The sequence below is a fragment of the Notothenia rossii genome, assembly GCF_949606895.1.
Source record: "Notothenia rossii genome assembly, chromosome: 1".
Lineage (NCBI taxonomy): Eukaryota > Metazoa > Chordata > Actinopteri > Perciformes > Nototheniidae > Notothenia > Notothenia rossii.
Genome location: NC_136912.1, coordinates 38,588,075 through 38,599,115, shown reverse-complemented (window position 1 = coordinate 38,599,115; position 11,041 = coordinate 38,588,075). Strand labels below are relative to the sequence as shown.

Below are 11,041 nucleotides of genomic sequence, written 5' to 3'. Positions count from 1 at the left end.
CCTCCACTAAGCGCATCTCCTCTTCCTTTCTCAGCTTCTCCTCTTCCTCCCTCTGTAACCGGAGCTGCTCCTCTTTCTCTTTCTGCTCTCGCATCGATCTCCGGTTCCCCGCCAGGATCTGTGCTGCCTCAGCATTAGAGTTAGTGCCCGTCGAGCCTTTAGAGTCGTCTTTCTCTTTTATCAGGGAAACCTGTTCCTGTATCTGTGAAAATGGCTGCTCCATGCTTCTCAAATGGCACTCCTCCCGCTTGAATCTGATACTGCAAGAATGACTTCATCATCTCCTTCAGTTCCTCAAACTTGCCCCCTGGTTCACCAGTCGTGGCCCCCTGGTCAGCTCCAGGCATAGCCACACGGTCATCTGGCTCCTCTCTTTGATTGCTCTTCTTTCCTCTCGTCATTTTCACCTCCTCACTTGGTAAATCCCACTTCTGACACCAATTGTGAAGCTGACCATTGAGCAAGGGACCAAGGCGCACCGCACCGCCCATCCATCTCTTGGCCAGCGGCAGACATGTGCTACTCTCTCAAAAGTTGTCAGGAACTGTTCAATGCCATCCCGGCGATAACGGCAGCAATTTGGGTTCCCTATGGGTCAAGGGTTCCCTCTGTTGTTGGAGACTGTGTCTCCTCTGGTTGAACATCTCATCGTCACCACCAGCAGGACCCTCATAATCACTGTCCTGATACTCACTTCTGCCGTGAAACTGGCTGTTGTCCTGAGTATCATCTCCTTGTCTCCGTTCTTGTGCTATCCTGGATACTTGCTGCTGTATCTCAGTAAACTGCTGCTGCATGCTTCTCCAACGGCACTCCTGAATTGAGGACGTCTTCTCTGCTTGTTCATCTTTAGCCGCTTGAACGCAAACTAGCGTTGTCACCAACCCTGCTAGCTCCTCCAGCTTCCCTTCGGTTTTGGACTCCGCTGTGCTGCCTGGCTCAACTGACGAGGCGGCTCTCCCCTCTTGGTCCTCCTTATCATCTTTTTTTCCACCTCTCGGCATCCTTTCACTGTAGTGTGGGGCCCAGCTTCTGACACCATTTGTGAGACAGCGACCCTTTTAGCGGCTGGATTTCCAGTGAAAGAACCAAAGATGAGAGGAGGTAGAGTTGCACACCATAGTGACTTTATTTCACAACCACCATAAGAGAACAGCCAGCCACAAATGTGGTTTATTCACGGCAGCATTTAGCTGTATCTGCCGGTATAAATCTCTCTCTTCCCTCTGCAGCTCACAGCTTGCCTGCATGCTCTAAAGAGGGCGGGGCCAGCAGCTAGTCACAGAATCAGCACTTCTCTAACAGGGCTGAAATAGCGGGATATGAGGGATGTCTAAAATTCATGATCTGTTTGGTATTTTGAGCAAAACACATAGACATGTTTTTGATATATTTGTATATATCTGAGACTATAATATATTCCTAAAAATAGCATGATAGGAGATCTGTAATACCTAACTGAACACTTGGTGAAACATTTAAACTTTAAAACAATGAGCAATACTAATCTTGTTAGCTTGTGAATGGGAAGTCAAATGTTTCACAATTTATTTATCGCCATACTTTGAACACTAGGTTTCTGAACTCACCCCGTTAGATCTGAGAGTACATTATTTTGAATTTGCGTTCAGTTCAAACATAACCCTTTGGAATTCCGAAACCAAGTGTTTGGTCTGGTTTCTGGTTTGGCATTAGAATCATAATCAGAAATCCTGTAATGCCCACCCAACACGGTGAAATTTCAACAGCAAAGGGACAGTGCAGATTCAAGTAAAAAGAGTACACTTGCATATTATATAAAAAGGCAGGCACACGTTAGCATTAGCAATCAGGAATGGATAACAGACCGTATTTAGCCTTGGCTTTTTTGCCTGTAAGATTTGGAAGTGTAAGTTAGGTTTGGTCAGGACACAAATGTAATGTAAGTAAGTGAAGTAAAAAATGGAGCAAAACCAAAAATCAAAGCTTACCAATGTAAGATACTTTGCACCGTATGCCTTTGGCCTAAAGCAGTGATCGACAGGTTGACAGACTTTTGCATGCTCTCAATGCGCCACATGATTCCTAGTTATAAAAGTTTAAATCTGTTACCTCATGCTGCTATTCGTGGTCCCGACAGGCAGAGGGGCCTAGTTTAGCCTTAAACTCCCCCCGAGGAGTGCAAGATTGCTGGAAGACTTATTGGCTATCATAAATGCAGTTATCAGTATCTCTACTGCTCTGTCTATCTTCCTGGCTTTAAATTACCAACTAATGTTCTGCACTGTCATTATCCTCTTCACTCTCTCAAATTGTATATCATCTGTTAGCTCATCCGTCTTTCTGTCAATCTGTCTGCTTACCCTTTAATCATCCATCCATCAGAAGTTGCTCCGATTTCTCATTAAATCAAATCAAAGGCAACACATTTATAAAAAGAAGAAAGACACATCAGTAGCCAGATGCACCAATCATGGGTAAATGCCTCACCTGGGCCTCTACGAGGTCAGTCACACAATGCTACATTTACAATGACATTTTAGATGGGAAAAAATAATGGAGGCAACAACAGATATGGAAAAATTCAAAAACCGTAAAATGACCACATTTTATAATTCGACATAAGCTTTTGATATTTTCCACACAATTTATCTCAGGTGAAAGTCTCCTCAATTTGCTGTTACACGGCTCAGTTGCTCGTTTGTATGCGCCGTCTATTTGGATAGCTTATTCTGCAGAGAAATCCCAATGTTATCGTGTTGTCCTGTTGCTTTCATGATTGGTAATCCTCTCGGAAAGATGCTTGAGATTCTGAAAGACTGTCAACCGGGTATTATTCCTATGTTGCTCTTTTACTTTTTTGATGTTTGATTTGGCCACTGCTTTGTATAAATTGTTATCAACCCTCTAAAGGTTGTGTCATGGTGGCAGTCGGTTAAAGAAAAACGTAATAGCAATAACAATATGTGAAAACAAAATGCAAAAATGCATGACATACTGGTAGGAGAACATTTGTTTCAACTATATTATATCATGATTTATAAGTGATTGGCATGAAGCCTTTTTCCAACACTTGGCCGAAAAAAGGAGAGAGAAAAAGACGCTGTCACAGAGAGTCGCTTTGATCACCCTCTGTATAGTTTGCACTACACAGGGCATATGCTCGTGTGGTATTCATATTGCGAGCATTATTTATTCCTACAGTGGTGACCATTTTTGCTATCTCCCACACCTTAATAAATCTACATATGGGTACGAATAAAGAACCTGAACCTCCTGGGAAAGTTCAAGAAACCGGCGCATGGTTTGGCAAAATGCTTTTCCTCCATTTTCACCTCACTTAAAGAAGGACTGCAGTTGCCACTTGTAATAGATTAGGCATACCTAAACTGAGGTAATGATGGTTCTTATGGATGTCCAGTGATCTCCATTCCGTGAATTACACTTTTACCACTTCCTGTGCTTTCTTTGCCTTCTCACTCCCATGCAATTCTCACTACAAATATGTGCTGGAATTGCGGAATGAAGAATTTGCGGCTTTCTTTTTTAATGCGTTTAGGATTCCAGATTAATTTCAAGTGTTATCAATGATAGATCAAAAGTGTATATCTTAGCAAACCTCACTAAGTTTTACATTCTGATGAAAACAGATGAATACAAATAAAATGGTATCTCATCCCTATTTGGCTGGCACGCATGACATCTTCTTTAAATGCTAGGTACAAACTGTTTTAATGCGTCCAAAGTATATTGCCTTAACATCTCTCTCTCCTCTGTAGCAGAAATTAAATGTTTAGTCTTGCAAAGGGGTCCCCAGGCTAAACCTTAATATAAAGAAATAAGCTAAAAAGTAATAACCTCAGCTTTTTCCTTACATAACACAAGGACGGGTTTCTCCATCTATACAACAGAGACTCTACAAAGTCATGAGAAAAAGTAGACTTAATACAAAATGTTATCTTCGCCCTTTATTCAATTGTGCAAGCATTGAATTGGGTATTCTTGCAGTATGTTGTCACACTTGGACAACATACCCAGTCTCAACTTGTGTTATGTTCAATAAATCTTTTACCTTTTTTATTACCCCTTTCCCTTCTCGGTTTATAAAGATTTTTAAAGACACATTTCCACACATCACAGATAACATAAGCAGCATGAGCATCAGCTTGTTTTCCGCACCTCATTGAAGATACATGATGTATATACCAAGTGAAACACTCAAATCCAGGATGCTGTGTTTTTAGGGGCTGCACCATTACATCAAATGGAAATCATCTAGCTGTCTCGTGCATTTTTTATGTGTCCTGTTCTTAATCCTGTCTGACTTATCTGGTATGTTTTCAAAGTTTGGGGTCTTCACTTGACTTTAAAAACAATTCTGCGAGTTTGAATAAAACTTACCAGACAGAACAGCCTTGTTACAGCACTATAGAAGTTAGGGTTTACAATGTTTGAACAGTCTTTAAGTATATATTATGGTGTTTAGGTTTTCTTTTCAAGTTATTCTTCTTGCAGACATATTTATATAGATCTTTCAAAACATATTTACACTTTGGCCCTTCACATTTCAAAGTTCGGTAACACTTTATATTAAGGTAAACAAATTAACAAATTAACCACCAGTTGTTAATTAACTTGCATATTATCAGTATATTGGCTCTTTATTAGCCATTATAAAACACTTATTAATGCCTTATTCTACATGACCATATTCTACAAGTAATACGCTGTTAGTAGAGAGTTTTTCCTCAATAACCCTCTAATTAGTGCTTATTTATTGCAAGTAATGAAGTTGTTGTACATGAGTTTTGGTCTTAATATGCTCTGCTCAATATGGGCCTAATAAGTCAGTAGTTCCACAAGAATAGTAATTCTCCCATAATAACACTTAACAAATATGATCAACTCTTATGTAACAAGACATCAAACTATAAGTGTTAAAGGTGGGGTAGGTAAGTTTGAGAAACCGGCTCGAGATACACTTTTTGTTATATTCCATGGAATGCTCTTAACATCCAGATAGCAATTAATATCTTAAGTGCTTGGACACAAAATCCATTAAAAAATGTCATCTGTGGAAGCTGTAGTACTGTAAAAAGCACAACCAATCATTTTTGCCGGCCCGGCTAAAATAACTGGATGGCCTACCTGCCTGTCAGCCTTCCATCTGTGCACAAACTTATCTCGTGCACTCATTGGTCATGTGCGCGTGTGTGTGTGTGTGTTGGAGGAGGGGCTCTTAGCTCTGAGCCTGTTTTTCAGATCTCAGGCTCGAAAATGACATTCCCAGAACAAATGACCATATCTTCCCTTCTAAAAGGGTTAATTTAATAATCTTTTTTCTCAAAGTAATGATAAACCTGTGAGTTGGATGTAGAAAAGTCAGAATCAATATAAATGTTTTTTATTTTAAAGAAAATTCAGATTGAACATAGTAAAAAACTGTAAATTATAGTGTCTGTCCAAAAAATATGTTTTACTTATAGTGAAAACTACCCTTGGATGATGGTAAGGTAGACTAAAAGCTTTAGGAATCCAAAGTACAACATATAACTACCCTGTATCAAGATGGATGCAAAACAAGTGACATTTGACCTTTTTAGAGAGGTTTAGCAAAAACAACTCCACCTCTGAGGTGATTTGGGTGGAAATGGGGGTTTTACCGTTTCTCTCTACCCCACCTTTAATTGTGTCTAAATAACTCAAAAATGATGTTCTTATATCTAAGACAACCCTGTCTTCTAAAAAATATGTTCCCACAGAACTAAACTGCATTCTCAATTACGTTTAGCTAGAAACGTATTTTCTCCCACGTTACGTTTGTTATGAACGTATCTCAAATACTTTTATTTTCTACATATCTTTGCCATTTATTGTCTTGCTTATAATAATGAAAATAGTCATTTATAAATATCATTTTAGAGCACACATTTGAAATCAGTAGGTGAGGCTGTAATTTCGCCAGCTGTTACTCTCATGAGCGAGGCAGAAAATAATAGCTTTAACATGCCAAAAAGCTGCTGTGTCGTTTATTGCACCTCAAACATTAAAACAAATCCAGAGTTACGTGTTTCTGTACTTCCTAAGAAGAAAGAACAGTAAAAGAATAGCTCTGTGGCTTCAGGCTTGATCGCCATTCAAATGACAGCGTTGATTTCCCCAAAAGTGGGCGGGGCTGTACAGTGACGTAGATTTTACTCTCATCTATTATTCATAACCATTCTATTTATTCTAAAGTATATTACATGCCAGTGTTTTATCTTTTTATTTAGCGATTACGTCGGGATATGGTGTTAATACGATAACATATCCGAAAAAAATTCTGAGTTTAGGATGGCCGAAGACACTACCCATAATCCCCAGCTATCGTTTGGGACTACAGTCCCGTTGACAAACCCCGTGATCAATCTTCAAGCTCTGGGATTGGATGTTGGAGTGGCAGTGCGGCAAATACGAAGGGCGTCAAACTCTTTGAAATGGAACGAAACCACGGCAGACTATTCAAAACTGGACTCGAACGCCCCCCCAGAACTACACATGCTGGCTATTGTGTTTCGCAACATGTTCTCTATGGCACGTCTCTACTGGGAATTGTAGTCTTAAAAGACGTTTTCGTTTTTCCCAAAATTAGAAGATGACAGTATTCAAATGTGTACAGCCCTGGAGGTTTAGGTGATAGGAAACAAATCGGTGTGTATAAATTTAAAACATGTAATTAATAAATAGGTGAAAATCGCTTGTATCCATAATGGGCATCATTAATATATACCCACATGTCAGCTCATTGTTACTTTCTAATTTTATTGAAATTGTGATTCCATAGATGTGTCTCCCATCACCCAAATCCGCTGACTATTCTCTCAACTCAGTATACATTCTTATATTCGAAGAAAATCAGTAATATCTTTAAAAACGACAAGTCCTTTTCTATCAGCTGTGCACCATTATGGTGTAAATATAACCAATATAAATCTACCAATTGGATCAAATATAAAAATCCGCCAAATTAATGCTGATACTGCGAGGAGACGTATTGTTGATATATTTATGATCCACGTCACGTATTCAGTTTCGGCGGAAGTTCTTCCAGTTTGTCCAGAAGTCTTCTCATCAGGGCTCTATATGTAAAGAACTACGGAAGATTTGTAATATTTAATGCAGCCGAACCGTGTATTACAATGCCGTTATGTGATGACTTCTAAAGAGAAAAGCAAGAAAACTCTGAATAAATTCTTTTTTTTTTTTTTAAATGTTTTCGGTTCCGGGGTCTCTCAGGTTACAGTTTTTCTCAATCGCTAAACCCACTTTTTAGAATCTAAATTCATTTCTTCAAAACAAGAGCATAGCCATCTAAACAGAAACACACTTGCCATAACTCTGAATATCTTTTGCAAAATGCACTTACATGACCAAAACTGAAAATACTGGTCACAAAAAAGAATAAGTCGATCGAAACAGAACAAATTGTCCTCTAATGAGACAAATGTGTTTTCATAACTGAAACTCCGGTCACCATAATAACCCATTCTACCATAACAATATACATTTCTTGCAAAGTGCTCTAAGGCACTCAAAACTAAAAATACCCCTTCCAAAACCAGATACCTTCTCCAAAAACAAACATTTGTCAGCTCATGAGAAGACTATTTGAACAGTCATTACTAAGTGGCACACTAAATACTGACTACAATCATCAATACACAAACCTCAAGCTATCGATATTGGAAACTGAACGGAAAACTGACAAGTTGGGAGAAACAAACTTACATATAGGAAAAACAGAGTCTTACTGTAACTATGCCATTGTTTTTATTGTCTCATTTTCAGAAGAGCACCGTAACAGAAACAAAAGACGAATAGCAATACACTGGAAAAAAATAACATGGGTAAATGATGTAAATCAGCAGTAAAGCAGAGAATGAGATCTATATAACTTTACTGATCTGCTCTTTGGCGTCTGTCTGGCCACATAGCCTCATCTACGTCACAGCGTATGTCTTCCCTTGCAAGGCAGCGTGGGAAATATCTCCTTGAGTGTCGACACCACCCTTGACAGGATTCCGCAGAGATGTCCCGACAGCCAGCATTCATTGCGTCCAAAAGGGGCATTCTGTCATGAGGATGATGGTCATAAACCTTCCATCTCCAGGCAGAGAAGAACTCCTCAATGGGGTTTAGAAATGGGGAGTATGGAGGGAGGAACTCCATGGCCATGTGTGGATGAGCCTCAAACCATGCCCTCACGTCACGAGAGTGGTGGAATGCCACATTGTCCCATATGACCACGTGAACCGACCTCACTTGATCCCTCTCTTCTGGTGGCACAAGTCGGTCATATAGGACATCCAGGAAGGCAAGGACACGTTGCGTGTTATATGCTACCATTACAGGGATGTGAGCAAGGACGCCTTGTGTCGAGATAGCCGCACACAATGTTATGTTTCCTCCCCTTTGGCCTGGAACAAAGACTGTCGCTCTTTGCCCAATAAGGTTCCTCCCACATCTCCTCACTTTGGAGAGGTTGAAGCCTGCTTCATCCACATATACAAAAACATGTGGTAATGCATTGCCTTCCAGCTCCATCATTCGCTAAAGAAAATGAAACAAACAGAGGACCGTTTTACATTACTGTAAGCAGTCAGACATACTAAAAATATAGGCAAGCCATCAGTGTGATTGAGGTCCTTACCTGTACATACCGGTGCCTTAACTCCTTCACACGGTCAGAGTTGCGTTCAAAAGGAACCTTATAGATCTGTTTCATTCTGAGGTGTTGCCTCTTTAACACCCGGTCAATGGTTGCAACACTTATAGACTGAATGTTACTGAAGACATCCTGGTCTGCAATTATTCTGGCCTGAATCTCCCTTAAGCGGATTTCATTGTTGGCCACAACCATATCAACAATGGCAGACTCTTGTTCTGGAGTAAAGGCCTTTCGTCTGCCACCAGAGCGGGGTGCTCTTTCAGTTCTATCAATAAATATTTGAGAATGTTATGTACTGTAATATAAAAACAGTGATCGAAACCTACATCAAAATAGAAATGCATGAAGTGCTGTAAAAAAGGGTTACAGTAGCTTACCTATTTTCGTGCCTGAAGATCCTAATAATGGATGCCACTGTTGATCTCGGTATATTGGGCTGAACCCTTTGGCCAGCCTCACTGAGGGACATGCCATGGTTTATGACGTGGTCCACAATAGTTGCACGGGTGTTGTCCGAAACTACTGTTCGCATTGGTCCCCTTTCAACTCTTCCACCACGCATACGTACAGCCCTCCCTCTTCCTCTCTGAACATGAGGGTTCCCTCTTCCTCTCTGAACATCAGCTCTCCCTCTTCCTCTCTGAACATCAGCTCTCCCTCTTCTTCTCTGAACATCAGCCCTCCCTCTTCCTCGCTGAACAACAGGGTTCCTTCTTCCTCTCAGAGCTCCTCTACCTACTCGATCAGCCATTTTGTTTACACAAACATCTTACTGAAGTGAGGGAGGTCTTTTATAGGATTCTCACTAATTACAATTACTATAGGAAATTCATTGATGTCAGCTGTGAGCAATTCATTTACATGGAAGTGAAGTACTCAATTCACCCCAATACAAAAAAAAACATTTCTCAATGTGCAAAAAGGAAAAGACCACAATTACTGACTGTAAAAATGTTGTATCAGCTATAGCTAATCCTCCCCATATGAACATCTCAAAGACCTATGCAAGTCATATCAACACTATTATAGCTTTACCGGCACCATTTAAAAAAATATTTTAAGTACAGTCATGCAAATTCTATCATGTAAATGTTTTCAATGTAACATCATTACTGTAAGGTATACAGTACATTCCATGGAGTTACCTTTTTCAATGGGGTGATTGACTGATAACAAGTGTTAATATTTTGCACATCAAGTGTCAATTAGTGTAGCTATGGTCTAAGTTTATGAGGAAGTGTTATCCACTGTGAGAAGATTATTTGTTGTTTTGTAGACATGAGTTACACAACAGATTTTTGATCTTTGTGTAGAGAATTGTAACTTCAGTTAGAGAATTGTGTGATCTGTTTTGCAAAACACTGCTTAGCATCTGCATTTTGTGTGATATCAATGAGAAATGGTATACTGTTGTAGAGAAATGGTTTTCTGTTTCGATGGCTGTGCTGTTGGTTTGATGAAAGGAATTTTGATTCTAAATAGTGGGTTTAGCGATTGAGAAAAACTGTAAGTAAAATAAACTTTTTTTGTAATCAAAACACATTTTAATGTAAAAAATATCCCCAAAAATTGCATTTCTACTGGGAATAATAATATTGATGATCATGTGACATGTATGCTGGCCATTAGAAAATAATGGGGGAAAAAGTAGCAATCTGACAATTTCAGAGGCGTTATGGTGAAACTACTACATCACTACTACAAAGCTATTAGACATTTGGATGGGAGACTGGGTTGATGCCCTTTTTAAAAATGCCAACTTTGTATTGTTATGTGCAATACTACACTGTAGTAGTTGTTGGCAATGGACGTATGAGGCCCCACCCCCCCAACTGTGCAACATACAATAAACTAAAGGCTAAAGCAATAAGGAAATAAAATAGTTTCAAAAAATATGATGCAATGATGCAAGAAAAATGCAGGCATAAGTAAACTATGTACAATCCATGAGCTTATTTCTACATTTTACTTGTCATTGTTTTGTCGTCTGATTTTCCTACAGAGGATTGTTCCATTGTATTACAAGTTATACTGTAGACAACACTGCTACCAAATACATTTAATAATCAGTGACTTGCAGATATTCTTGATTCTGACTGGTATTCCTAAAGACATTTATGTCTCCAACGTTACATCAGGTTGGAGTCAGAGCGACTGAGGCTCTTAGGAAGGCAACGCTGCGTTCAAGGCCAGTCGGGGTAATTTACTGGATAACTTTGCAAGCTCAAGTCACGATGATTATTGGTTTTCATGTGAAGGATTTCTTGTGCCCACAGACACTAAAACCAATTGAAAACAGTCGGCAACTCAGACGCGCTGTTTTGGAGATCGTTTTGTGACTGTTGCCTCGTTTTC

At 39.6% G+C, this 11,041-nt stretch overlaps 1 protein-coding gene across 1 annotated transcript in view; it reads right to left on the bottom strand.

Annotated features, from left to right (window-relative positions):
* LOC307015447 (VPS10 domain-containing receptor SorCS1-like) overlaps positions 1 to 11,041 on the bottom strand; it is a 259,336-nt gene that overhangs the window by 135,718 nt on the left and 112,577 nt on the right. The window lies entirely within an intron of this gene.